This window comes from Macrobrachium rosenbergii, chromosome 44 (genome assembly GCF_040412425.1).
Source record: "Macrobrachium rosenbergii isolate ZJJX-2024 chromosome 44, ASM4041242v1, whole genome shotgun sequence".
Classification (NCBI taxonomy): domain Eukaryota; kingdom Metazoa; phylum Arthropoda; class Malacostraca; order Decapoda; family Palaemonidae; genus Macrobrachium; species Macrobrachium rosenbergii.
The window spans coordinates 2,215,504-2,228,003 of NC_089784.1; the positions used below are offsets into that span (position 1 = coordinate 2,215,504).

The 12,500-nt window shown below is 33.8% G+C and overlaps 1 protein-coding gene across 2 annotated transcripts in view; it reads left to right on the forward strand.

Moving 5' to 3' along the window:
- LOC136829259 (nephrin-like) overlaps positions 1–12,500 on the forward strand; it is a 540,754-nt gene that overhangs the window by 429,777 nt on the left and 98,477 nt on the right. The gene's annotated exons all lie outside the window — the stretch shown is intronic.

Below are 12,500 nucleotides of genomic sequence, written 5' to 3' on the forward strand. Positions count from 1 at the left end.
GTTTTATGGTAATCTATTTTCCTGTCAAAGTGTTTTACTGACAAGATGTTGTTTTGTCAAGGCACCTCTTGTTCGCATCGAATATCACGTAGGGGAAAACAGAAAGCCCTAGGCTTATCTTCCTCGACCGAGGCATTTGATGGAACAATAGAGCTGTAAATTTCCATAGCTAGAGCCTCCCCATATGTGCTTTATGTGAGGCAATAGAGGTCGCGCACTAGAGAGTATTACTCTGTGCGTTTCATGCATGGTACGTGTATACATAGATCGAGAGTAGTTACTTACAAGAATAGACAGATAAGTAAATAAGTTATTAAAACATCTGTTTGCTCCTTCGAGGATTTTTTTTTTCGAAATCAAGAAAGTATAATAAAATGTTGAGCATAACCGTAAACATAGATTGAATTCACTGCTAATACCAAATTTATATAAATTGTTTTTTTTTAATCTAGGAATTATTCCCATTTAATTTTTTGTGCTGTTATTTATAAAAAATCATTAGTTTTCAGAGTGATATTGGCAGTTATCATCCCAATAGGGTCAGATTTAAGTTTTTATATAGAAATTATATTTATGGGGTACATTTTTTTGGCCAAAAACTACTAATGGAATTGCTTTTCACACAGTTTCATTTAAACAATTAATAATGTGTAAAGAATACGATTTATGAAAGTATCAGGGAATTCAAAAACTAGTTATGAACGTGATAAAATTTCGACCTTTAACTTTCACGTGAACAGAGAGAGAGAGAGAGAGAGAGAGAGAGAGAGAGAGAGAGAGAGAGAGAGAGAGAGAGAGAGCGAGCTCAAAAAATAGTAAAACCGGTGCGAAGTAAATCGGCATTCCTAGCCAGGACGTAAACAGTGACGAGGCCTTCATTCACGGGATCCAACAACCGCACTTCTTCCAACAGAGACCTCACTTTCCTTCCAGAACTGCGCAGATACGCCCGGCACTTACCGCCAAACGAACGAGCTGGCCGCAGATAAAACTGCTCCGTACAGCGGGAGAAATGGCTGTGGATATCGGTTTCGGCCGAAGTCGCCATTGGTCCGAATTGCAGAAATAGCTACTCGCTTCAAGAGAAGGAGAGGTGTTTTGCATTGATTGTATGGTCGTGTCATTAAAAGGGTCAGGATCGTTTACTTTTGTTCGCTGCTCGAGGTTTCCGTAAGAATTGACAACGCTCTCGGTGCGCGGATATGTTTTGAATCTTCTAGCACAGGAGGAGGTTCTCGTTGTTTGCGTTATCCGAGTTTCTTTTTCTGTCCTACTGACGACTCCTTGGAACTGGCTCCACCTGATTTCGATGTTACGGGATCGCTATGCGTTGTTTTATCGACAGAGGTCGAAATTTCCTTTTGCTTTCGAAAATATAGCTCGCGGAGAATTTTTGGTATATTCTAGAGTTGAAGAATCTTTAGTGAGGTTTTTATTTTATTTTGCCTCGCTAGTTTACGTTCATCATTTATGTATATACACATATATACATACAGTATATATATATATATATATATATATATATATATATATATATATATATATATATATATATATATATATATATATATATATATATATATATATATATATAATATATATATATATATATATATATATATATATATATATATATATATATATATATATATATATATATATATATATATATATATATATATATATATATATACATATGCATATTACCTAACGCAGTATCATATTGTTTGCAGAAGGATAGCCAAGCATTACGTAAAGTGACGTCATTGCCACGTGACAGGGTGACCGTATTAAGTAATGTTAAAAACCTATTAATTAAAATTCCTCCAGAGCTTAATGAAACCTTAATATATAAAACGCTCTGTGTATCCATATTATTCTGTATGTAACAATATATAATATATATATTGGCATGGCACGTATCACCACTACATTCGGGACTTTCCATTGCGACCCTCTCTTATATTTTCGTCATACCTCCCTATAGTAGTGGCCTTTTGGACGGGATGGGCACACCAGTACTACTGTTTATATTTTGCATGTTCCATATGCATATAATGGTAAAACACTGTTGTTAATATCTCAGCATTTGGCGGCCATGTTAGTGACGTGTGCGTTTAACCCTTGCCATACTGGTTTGCCAGTTATATTTTGTTCGCTATTTTCCTACGTCCTTGTTTTATTACGTTTATTATTCTAACCTGATATAGCTTGATTTGTAAGTTAATGACCATTTTCCATATGGATAAACAATCATATTAAATGATGACGATAGTAAGAAGATTATTTTTACTCTTAAATCACCAGTTTTTCCTTTGTAAAAGGTCTCCTGATGATATTGATGATCAATGCTCATTAAAATATCCTAATTGCGATGCATAATAATTCGCATAGCATTGATAATGCCAATAAACATTAAATAACTTGAATTTGTTAAAAAAAATAGTCGCATATAGATAAGGATAGCATGACAAATAGATCCAATCTTTATTTTAAAAATTCCAAAAGAACACAGAACCCCCTTTGCATAAAGAGGAGCGACAAACCCGAAAGAAGAAGAAGAAGAAGAACGAAAAGGAAAACTTCATTAGCTTTTCATATTATTCAGAACGAATTCCGGTCGCTAAACCTCATTAACACTTCATCAGGCTGACACACGCAGTGTTATACAGTCAATTTTTAGAGCAATTGCCTCGGCATTCACACTCTCGGCTATAATTGTGAATTTTGGCCGGCGAAAAGAATCGCGTCGGAGAGCCAGCGACCCATTCCATGGGGGCCATTTGTGTAACAAATTCGAGGCCGCGAATGCTGAAGCTCCGCGAGTAACGAAACACCAGCGTTTTTAATTTACTTTTCGATTACATCTCATTGGTAATATTCTTTTCAACATTTCTGCTGTTTGGAGGGGGTCTGTCCTAATGCTCGGGGAGAGAATGGGAGGCGATATCACCTTTAAAGATTCGGGCCACAAAGACCATTTTGGAATCATTCCAGCAGCAGCAGCAGCGGCAGCAGCAGCGGGGTGCAACTGCTGTAATTTCGGCTTCGAAAATGAGTATTAATTACGCCAGAAGACGTGCAGTAACGGAACCATATTAAGGGAAAATGGCAGCCCGATGCTCTTTTCTTGTTCCTGGTAATGGGGATTGGAGAGGGAACAAGGTGCTGCAAAGATGCTCCACTGAGGCCTTTAGTATGTCTTCATCAGGATCTCTCTCTCTCTCTCTCTCTCTCTCTCTCTCTCTCTCTCTCTCTCTCTCTCTCTCTCTCTCTATATATATATATATATATATATATATATATATATATATATATATATATATATATATACATACATACATACATACATACATACATACATACATACATACATACATACATACATACATACATTATATATATATATATGTGTGTGTGTGTGTGTGCGTGTGTAGGTATGTACGTACATATATCTGTGTCAGTGTCAGCACGAAATGAAAAAAAAAAGAGACTCAGTTTTATTAAGATTTTAATAACAGGAACTTTACTTTGAAATTCAACGAACAATTTATTCTCCCAGTAGGAAATTATAATGAACTGAAAATTAGATTTCACTAATACATAACGTATTATAAACCCTCTTTGTTGGAGGCAAAATAAAAAAAAAAGCACTTCACATTGCTCGTTTAGCAGAATATCAAGGGAAATGAAGATTTGCAATTCATATCGTTCAGTAAATGCGGAAAGCTGACACTTTTTACCAAAATAAAACAATAACAGATAGGGACGGAAGCTGCTCTTTCTTCCACACTTTCGTTTCCAGGATCCTGGATTCCAACAAGAATTGGTTTGCAATCTAAAATCATGCATACAAATAAATAGTTTTACAGAAAAAAAATAAAATGCGAAGGCAGAGACCTTCCATCTCTACAGAGCTAGAATTTTACATACACAAATAAAATTCACAGAAAAAGAGACTGGGGAAGTTCACAGTATATGCGGAACGTTGTGACTTTCTACCGGAATAAATGCAAAGTTAAAACGACGATAATACGTTTGAACAGAACTGGAGACTATTCGAGTCCACAACGTTCGCATAACATTCAAAAAGTGAAAAGATTCCTCCGGAAATTCCGTCTAGACTGGTTGCAACCATTTTCTGCGACCTTATGTGCTGAGGGTTAGGGGCGGGGGGTGGTTTGGGAGGGATTGAAGCTTTTGGGGGGAGGGGGGCGTGCTTGCTTACAGAGCATCACTGGACGGTTGGTAGTTCTTTTAGCATAATAAAGGAGGCAGGGTCTTTAGAGTCCCGAAGTCTTCTTCTTCTTCTTCTTCTTCTTCTTCTGACTCGCGACTCGCTCTGTAAAACTTAGTCAGGGCGAAGCGTCGGGTCCGGTTTGGAAACTCCTCTTTAAATACACATGTCAGCATCTTGCGACGTCCAGGGCTCGAAGCTGCTGAAAAATCACGAGAGTTTTGTTGCATGTTTCGGGATGAATGGTCTCCGGTTCCACCTAGAAAAGAGCCACCGGGGTATGCGATTTAAAATGGTCTCGTATTTTTATTAGACGGTGATGCCGCCTCAACTTGAATCTGGGCGTGTATACATGAAACACTGGTTGCATCTGTTTGTGTATATATATATATATATATATATATATATATATATATATATATATATATATATATATATATATATAATGTATGTGTGTGTGTATATATATATGTATGTAAAAAATTTATCACATCACCGTGATTCATATGCAAGCATTAAGCTACAAACGTCCTTTGATATCCAATTCGCTCTACCTCGGAAATAATATATTTTCATATATGTTACCGAAGGGGAATTTTTTTTAGTTGATAACAAGTTCGTCGTCCCGTGGGCTCGAACCAACGGAGGACAAGAACTCAGGACTACAGTGACGCCTTAACCCACAAGGCCAACATATATATATATATATATATATATATATATATATATATATATATATATATATATATATATATATATATATATATATAGACAGAGAGAGAGAGAGAGAGAGGGGTGTGTCCATGGATATATGTATACATGACTATGCGTCGGTGTGTATACGTTGAATGAGGGTCGCTAGGGGAAAAATGATGAAAAGGGAAGGTAGTGGGCGCTCGCGCGCAGCAGTCCATCACTCACGTCAAAAGAGGTAATGTGGAGGATCAGAACGGGAGACCATTAGCATTGCAGATGAAAGGCCACCGGCCTGTTTTATTCGAATTGTTGCGCTGATGGTTTAAAAAAAAAAAAAAAAAAAAAAAAAAAAAAAAATTGATACATCTTGTTATTGATACATATTTTTATATAAGAAAACAAAAAATGAAAATACGTTATTCATTCGGCGATATATATATATATATATATATATATATATAGTTTTCTATAGAATATGGAAATAAAGGCGTTTTGCCAATTAACGATATTGGCTGTGAGTAATGTTCCGTTATGTGTGTTTTCCATTTAATTCCATTCTTTTACCTTTCGAAGGAGAATTTTCACTGCTGTAGATTGATAATAGGTTCTATTCAGTCTTGTGTATTGCTGTGACCGTGGCCTCCCATAAACAGGTTAGCAGTATTCTGTTCACACATGTATCTGTTGTCTGCTAAATATTTCCAGTATGCAAGTTACCAAAGCGAGTAGAAAGTAATGTTAGCAGAGAGTTTCTGCCAATGAAATTCATGAACAATTGTTTTCGGGGTTTCTTGGGTTATTTAGGGTTCTGACGATCCGATCTTGGAAATTTAGATCCGTGGTCCGATGTTTCGTCGATGTCAGAGGTTGTTCCAGGTAGACAGGGCGCGGTGAAGTGCAATTGAAGGCCAGTAGGTTGAAAAGATATGAAAACTGGTAGATTTTCATGAAAGAATTGACCTGTTCTTTATCAGATTTACACATTTATTTATATATATATATATATATATATATATATATATATATATATATTTATATTATATATATATATATATATATATATATATATATATATATATATATATATATATATATATATATATATATATATTTATATTATATATATATATATATATATATATATATATATATATATATATATATATATATATATAGAGAGAGAGAGAGAGAGAGAGAGAGAGAGAGAGAGAGAGAGAGAGAGGACTGAGAAAACAAAACTAAAACTGCGCATGTAGAAATACCCACGAAAAAAAAAAAAGATACAATAAATAAGAAACAACACCAAAATTAGAACTCCGCAAGAGAAACCTAGTAACAAATACCTGGAAAAATAGAAGCGCACCAACGCGCTGTTAATATAATTACCGGGGTAATAATAAGATCTTCCAAACTCACACAGAATTCAGCGGATTTGGGACCAGCAGCTCCGTAATTACTAATCGTACCGAATGCTTCCAGATTGGAAATCTACAAAGAGGTTTTTTTTTTCCTTTTCCGTTGTGGCGTTATTTAATTATTCATTTAATCTGTTTCGAATCTCGGTGGCATACCCCGTACTTGCTTTTTATTATTAATGGCAAGTTTATTGATCTGAGGGGTTCTCCAGATATCTGCGTATCGTTAATTGTTTTGAGCTAAGTGTGTGGAGAACTGCAGTTTTATATATAGCAGTGTAAATATGTCTCAGCGCACAAACTAGTCTACCTCATGTATGTGTGTATATATATATATATATATATATATATATATATATATATATATATATATATATATATATATATATATATATTCTATATTCTTCTTTCTCTGCATCTTTTCCCACTTCCATGTGGGGGTCGACGTTTCTGACAGATTTCCTCCTCCACCTGGCTCGGTCAAACACGTCCTCTGTTAATTGTCTGTCTCTCAGGTCTTCTCTAACTACATCCATCCACTTTCGCTTCTTTAGTCTTCCTCTTGCTGTCCCACCAGGCACCTCCATCTGCATCACTCTCCTCCCCACAAATGTCTCACCCCTTCTCATCACATGGCCATACCACTGCAGTCTTCTTTCCCGGGCCGCCTTTGATAGTTCTCCGACTTTAGTAGTTCCTCTTACTCTTTCAGATTTTATCCTGTCCATTTTTGTTGCTCCACACATCCACTTGAGTATTTTCATCTGTACCACATCCAATTTCTTCTCTTGCACTGTCTTTACTGGCCATGTTTCTACTCCATACATCAAAGCTGGTCTCGCTGTTGTCTTATACACTCTTCCTTTAACCTTTATATTGATTCTGCTGTCGCACAAGACACCTGACTTCTCTCTCCAATTTTCTCATCCAGCCTGCACTCTGTGTGTTATTTGTACATTCAAATTTCCATCATCAGTCTCTGTTGAACCAAGCTACCTAAATTTTTCTACTCAGTTCAGCCTTGTCCCTTCCATACTAATCTCGGAGTCTTGATCTTCATGAAAACTTGGGTATTCAGTCTTCTTTCTACTGATCTTTAATCCTCTATCTTCCAGAACCTTCCTTCCATTGCTCTAGTTTGACTCTCCACTACCTCTCTGTTGGTGCTGCATAACACGATGTCATCAGCAAACAACATGCACCAGGCTGATTTATCTCTTATACCTTGAGATACCACATCCATTATCAGGTCAAAAAGATATGGACTTAAACCAGATCCCTTATGCAAACCAACTCTTCATGGTATCGATTCAATGAACCCAACACTACTTCTAACCTGCGATTTTGCTCCTTCATACATATCTTGGACCAACCTCACATACATCTCCGGTGTTCCCTTTGCTCGCATGCACCTCCAAACCTCTTGGTGTGGGACCCTATCATATGCCTTTTCCAGATCTATGAATACTATGTGCAGTCCTTTCTGCTTTTCCAGGTATTTTTCCATCATCTGTCGGAGGGCAAACACTGCATCTGTCGTCCCTCTTCCTGGCATGAAACCAAAGTGTTCTTCACCTATAGATGTTTCTTCTCTAATTCTTTGATCCATTATTATTTTCCAGATTTTCATGGTGTGAAACATTAGCTTTATTCCCCTGTAGTTTGCACAGTCCTGGATGTCACCCTACTCTTTAAAGATAGGTACAATGAAGCTTTCTCTCCATTCTTTTGGTATCTTTTCCTGACTGTATATTTTCTTTTATAGGTCCCAAAGCATGTCTATTCCTTCTTCTCCCAGGCTCTTCCACACCTCTGCAGGAATTCCGTCTGGTCCTATTGCTTTGCCATTTTCATCTTCTTAGTGCCTTCTTTATTTCTTGCTAATTATATGTGTCATGCCAAGGTTCTGGAATCCATCTTCAAAGAATTTTGTAGGATTTCCTTAATTTAGCAGGTATTCATAACATTCTTTCCAACCTCTTTTATGTCTTATCCACGTTGCATAAAACTACTCCATTCCCATCCTTAACCTGTTTTCTATAGGAGTAGTCTTTGGTGTTCTTGTCTCTCGACTTTGCAGTTCTGTGAAATTTTCTCTCCTCCTCAGCTGAGTGTTTCCAGCTCTTCGTACGTGTCATCTTGCCTCTTCTTGTGCAACTGCTTTCTTTACCTTTTACCTATTTCTTATGTCTATGGTACCTCTCCTTACCCTCTCGCTGCCCATACTTTTCCCAGATCTCTCTCTCTCTCTCTCTCTCTCTCTCTCTCTCTCTCTCTCTCTCTCTCTCTCTCTCTCTCTCTCTCTATATATATATATATATATATATATATATATATATATATATATGTGTGTGTGTGTGTGTGTGTGTGTATATATATATATATGTATATATATATATATATATATATATATATGTAAAAATCCACGAAGGAAGGAGAAATAACGGAGTGCTGCAAGGCCTTTCGACGTTTGTCCTTTACTTAGCTGTTTCTCTCTCCGTGGATTTTGTATTTTTTATATATTCTATCACGTCCCATATTTTCGTGATTCAGTTATACATACATACATATACATACATATATATATATATATATATATATATATATATATATATATATATATATATAAAACCTAAAAATATAACTTGATATCAGATTAATTCTACCTTCTATAAATTTTATATCAGATTAATTCTACCTTCTATAAATTTGGAATAACTCTCGCCGTCCGTAGCTAGGGGAATAATATCTGATAAGTGCATCTGCCTGGAATTCTGGCCGGGCCAGATGCTCGGATTAATTATAATTTCCCTTGGGTAAGTTATTCACAAGATAGAGTGAATTCCATATAAGTCGTATTTGTGGCTGAATATTTGGGATTATAAAACAGGCGTGTGCTGATAATTGACAAAATTCAAATACATAATATATATATATATTTATGTATATGTGTGTGTATTTATATATATCTATATATATGTGTGTGTGTGTGTGTGTAGTATATATATACATAAATCTGTGTATGTGTATATATAAATATAAATCTATATATGTGTATATATATATATATATATATATATGTATATACACATATATATGTCTAAACATATGTAAACATATATATATATATATATATATATATATATATATATATATATATATATATATATATATATATATATATATATATATATATAGAGAGAGAGAGAGAGAGAGAGAGAGAGAGAGAGAGAGAGAGAGAGAGAGAGAGAGAGAGAGAGTCAATGGAAGTGGGTAGAGTGTTCCTCAGCTTTCCAGTGGAGATTGAGAACATTGAGAAGAGGTTGCAATACAAGTGTTTAAAGTAGTATAAATTTCATAAAGGAGGAAATTTACGTGGAGAACAATCTCTTGAATGATGATGTGATTTTGAATATAGCTTTGCATGGCTTTTTTTTTTGCATTTTATTTAAAAAGAAGAATATATTATTATTATTATTATTATTATTATTATTATTATTATTATTATTATTATTATTATTATTATTATTATTATTATTATTTGTGAAACATACCAAAACTCAGTGCACTTCCAAAACACGCTGTCACACAAGAGAAGACCACATGTGAAGAAAAGGAATAAAAAAGATGAAGGAAATACGTAAAGAGCAACAAATAGTTTGAATGTGTGTATGTATATGTCAAAAGAATAGCCACAAATAATTCCTCTTATATTGCTCAATACGGAGTTGAATAAAGGGAATGCTTATCGTCAGTAACAAACTTATCAATGCAAGAAACAACGTAAGCTTGGTGTGCCAGAATATATGTGTTGATATTACCTCAAATAAAAAATGTAATGTCATTATATATATATATATATATATATATATATATATATATATATATATATATATATATACATATATATATATATATATATATACATACACACATACATACATATGTGTGTTTGTGTATGTGTACAGTATATGCGTGCGTTTCCTTTTCCTTATTACAACATTCATCACTCCAGCCCCGACACCGTCCCCTCGTCGCCCGGCTTGTTTGAGAGCAAATAGATATAAATTTGTGCTTGGCGTTCGCGTATGGGAGATTTTGCATATGAAAACTCTTTGCTGAAAATCTAGGAATATTCATAATGAGGTTTTTTTTTTTTGCTTTTCTCAGAACTCCCATCGCTAAGCGTCGTTTCATGAATTACGCTTTTCCTTAAATTCATGTCCGAAAATTTTGACATACTTCAGTTAGGGCACGTATGCTACGTAGTGTCTCAGATACCTTGTCTTGTCAGTCAATAGATTATATATACATATGCACAGACACACACACACACACACACACACACACACACACACATATATATTAAGAGATTTTAATATATATATATATATATATATATATATATATATATATATATATATATATATATATATATTAATGGACTTTAATCCATAAGTATCTCTAATCTCTAATGCAGTGTACCTTGAGATTCGATTCATGGTCTAGTTCAGAAATAACGAATGATTGTGCATTTAACCTATTGTGTGTGTGTGTGTGTGTGTGTTAAATATACATTAATTTTTTGCGAATATATTCCAGTGTTGTTCCAGGTATAAAACAAATTCGTCAATTGATTAAAAACGACTCATCTCTCCTTTATTGAAAATTACGTGGGCACAGTCAGATGCGATGTATATATATATATATATATATATATATATATATATATATATATATATATATATATATATATATATATATATATATATATATATATATATATATATATATATATATATATATATATATATATATATATATATATATATAACTATGTAAGTATAATATATACATATATATATATATATATATATATATATATATATATATATATATATATATATACATATATATATATATATATATATATATATATATATATATATATATATATATATATATATATACATATATACACAACACAATATAGCAAAGGGATAATCACAAAGCCGGGCGCGAAGTGCCGACCCATTTTAAAACGGCAGAGACGCTAAAAAGGGGAAAAAAAAGGAGAGACGGAGAGCCGAATTATTCAGAACGTTTTCAAACGTTCCGCGAAGGAGGAAATAATGGTTTCGCAGCCTCTGAATAATAGTTCCCTCTAGTGGTGGTTGGAGGATAATTGAAAATGCACATATTGCCTTTCCTAAACCAATTAACAGCCCAACTGATAACTCACTGCGGGCGCAGCGCAGGTGGGAATGTGGACGGCTTTTCCTTTATTTTTTTTTCCCCGCAAACTCGTTTGATGATGCGAGCGAGCGCTGGCTTATATCTGCTGCGGCAGCGTAGAACACCTGAATCTGCCCCGGTCTGGGGGACATGAGATGTGAATGCAAGTTGTTCCTTTTCTCTTCTCTCGTTCTCGGTATTATTCGGGCGATGAAGTCTCGCTGGGAATTCTGAGAAAGACGGTAAGATCGAGTGAGATATTCTCTCTCTTTTTTTTTTTTTTTTTGGCATCGGAAAGTAATTTGAGATGCAGCCTCCCCAAGCTCTTGCGTAAGCCTGGGTAAATCTCGGTTATAATTTGTGGATTAATGATTATCTCAGTTATAATTTGAATTTATATATGGATTAATGATTATCTCAGTTATAATTTGATATTATTTATATGATTTAATTATATTATAATTTGAAAATGGATTAATAATGATCTCAGTTATAATTTGATATTATTTATATGTGGATTAATAATTATCTCAATTATAATTTGAAAATGGATTAATGATTATCTCAGTTATAATTTGATATTATTTATATGTGGATTAATAATTATCTCAGTTATAATTTGAAAATGGATTAATGATTATCTCAGTTATAATTTGATATTATTTATATGTGGATTAATAATTATCTCAATTATAATTTGAAAATGGATTAATGATTATCTCAGTTATAATTTGATATTATTTATATGTGGATTAATAATTATCTCAGTTATAATTTGAAAATGGATTAATGATTATCTCAGTTATAATTTGACATTATGTATATAAAGATTAATAATTATGTCAATTATAGTTTGAAAATTGATTAATGATTATCTCAGTTATAATTTGACATTATTTATATATGGATTAATAATT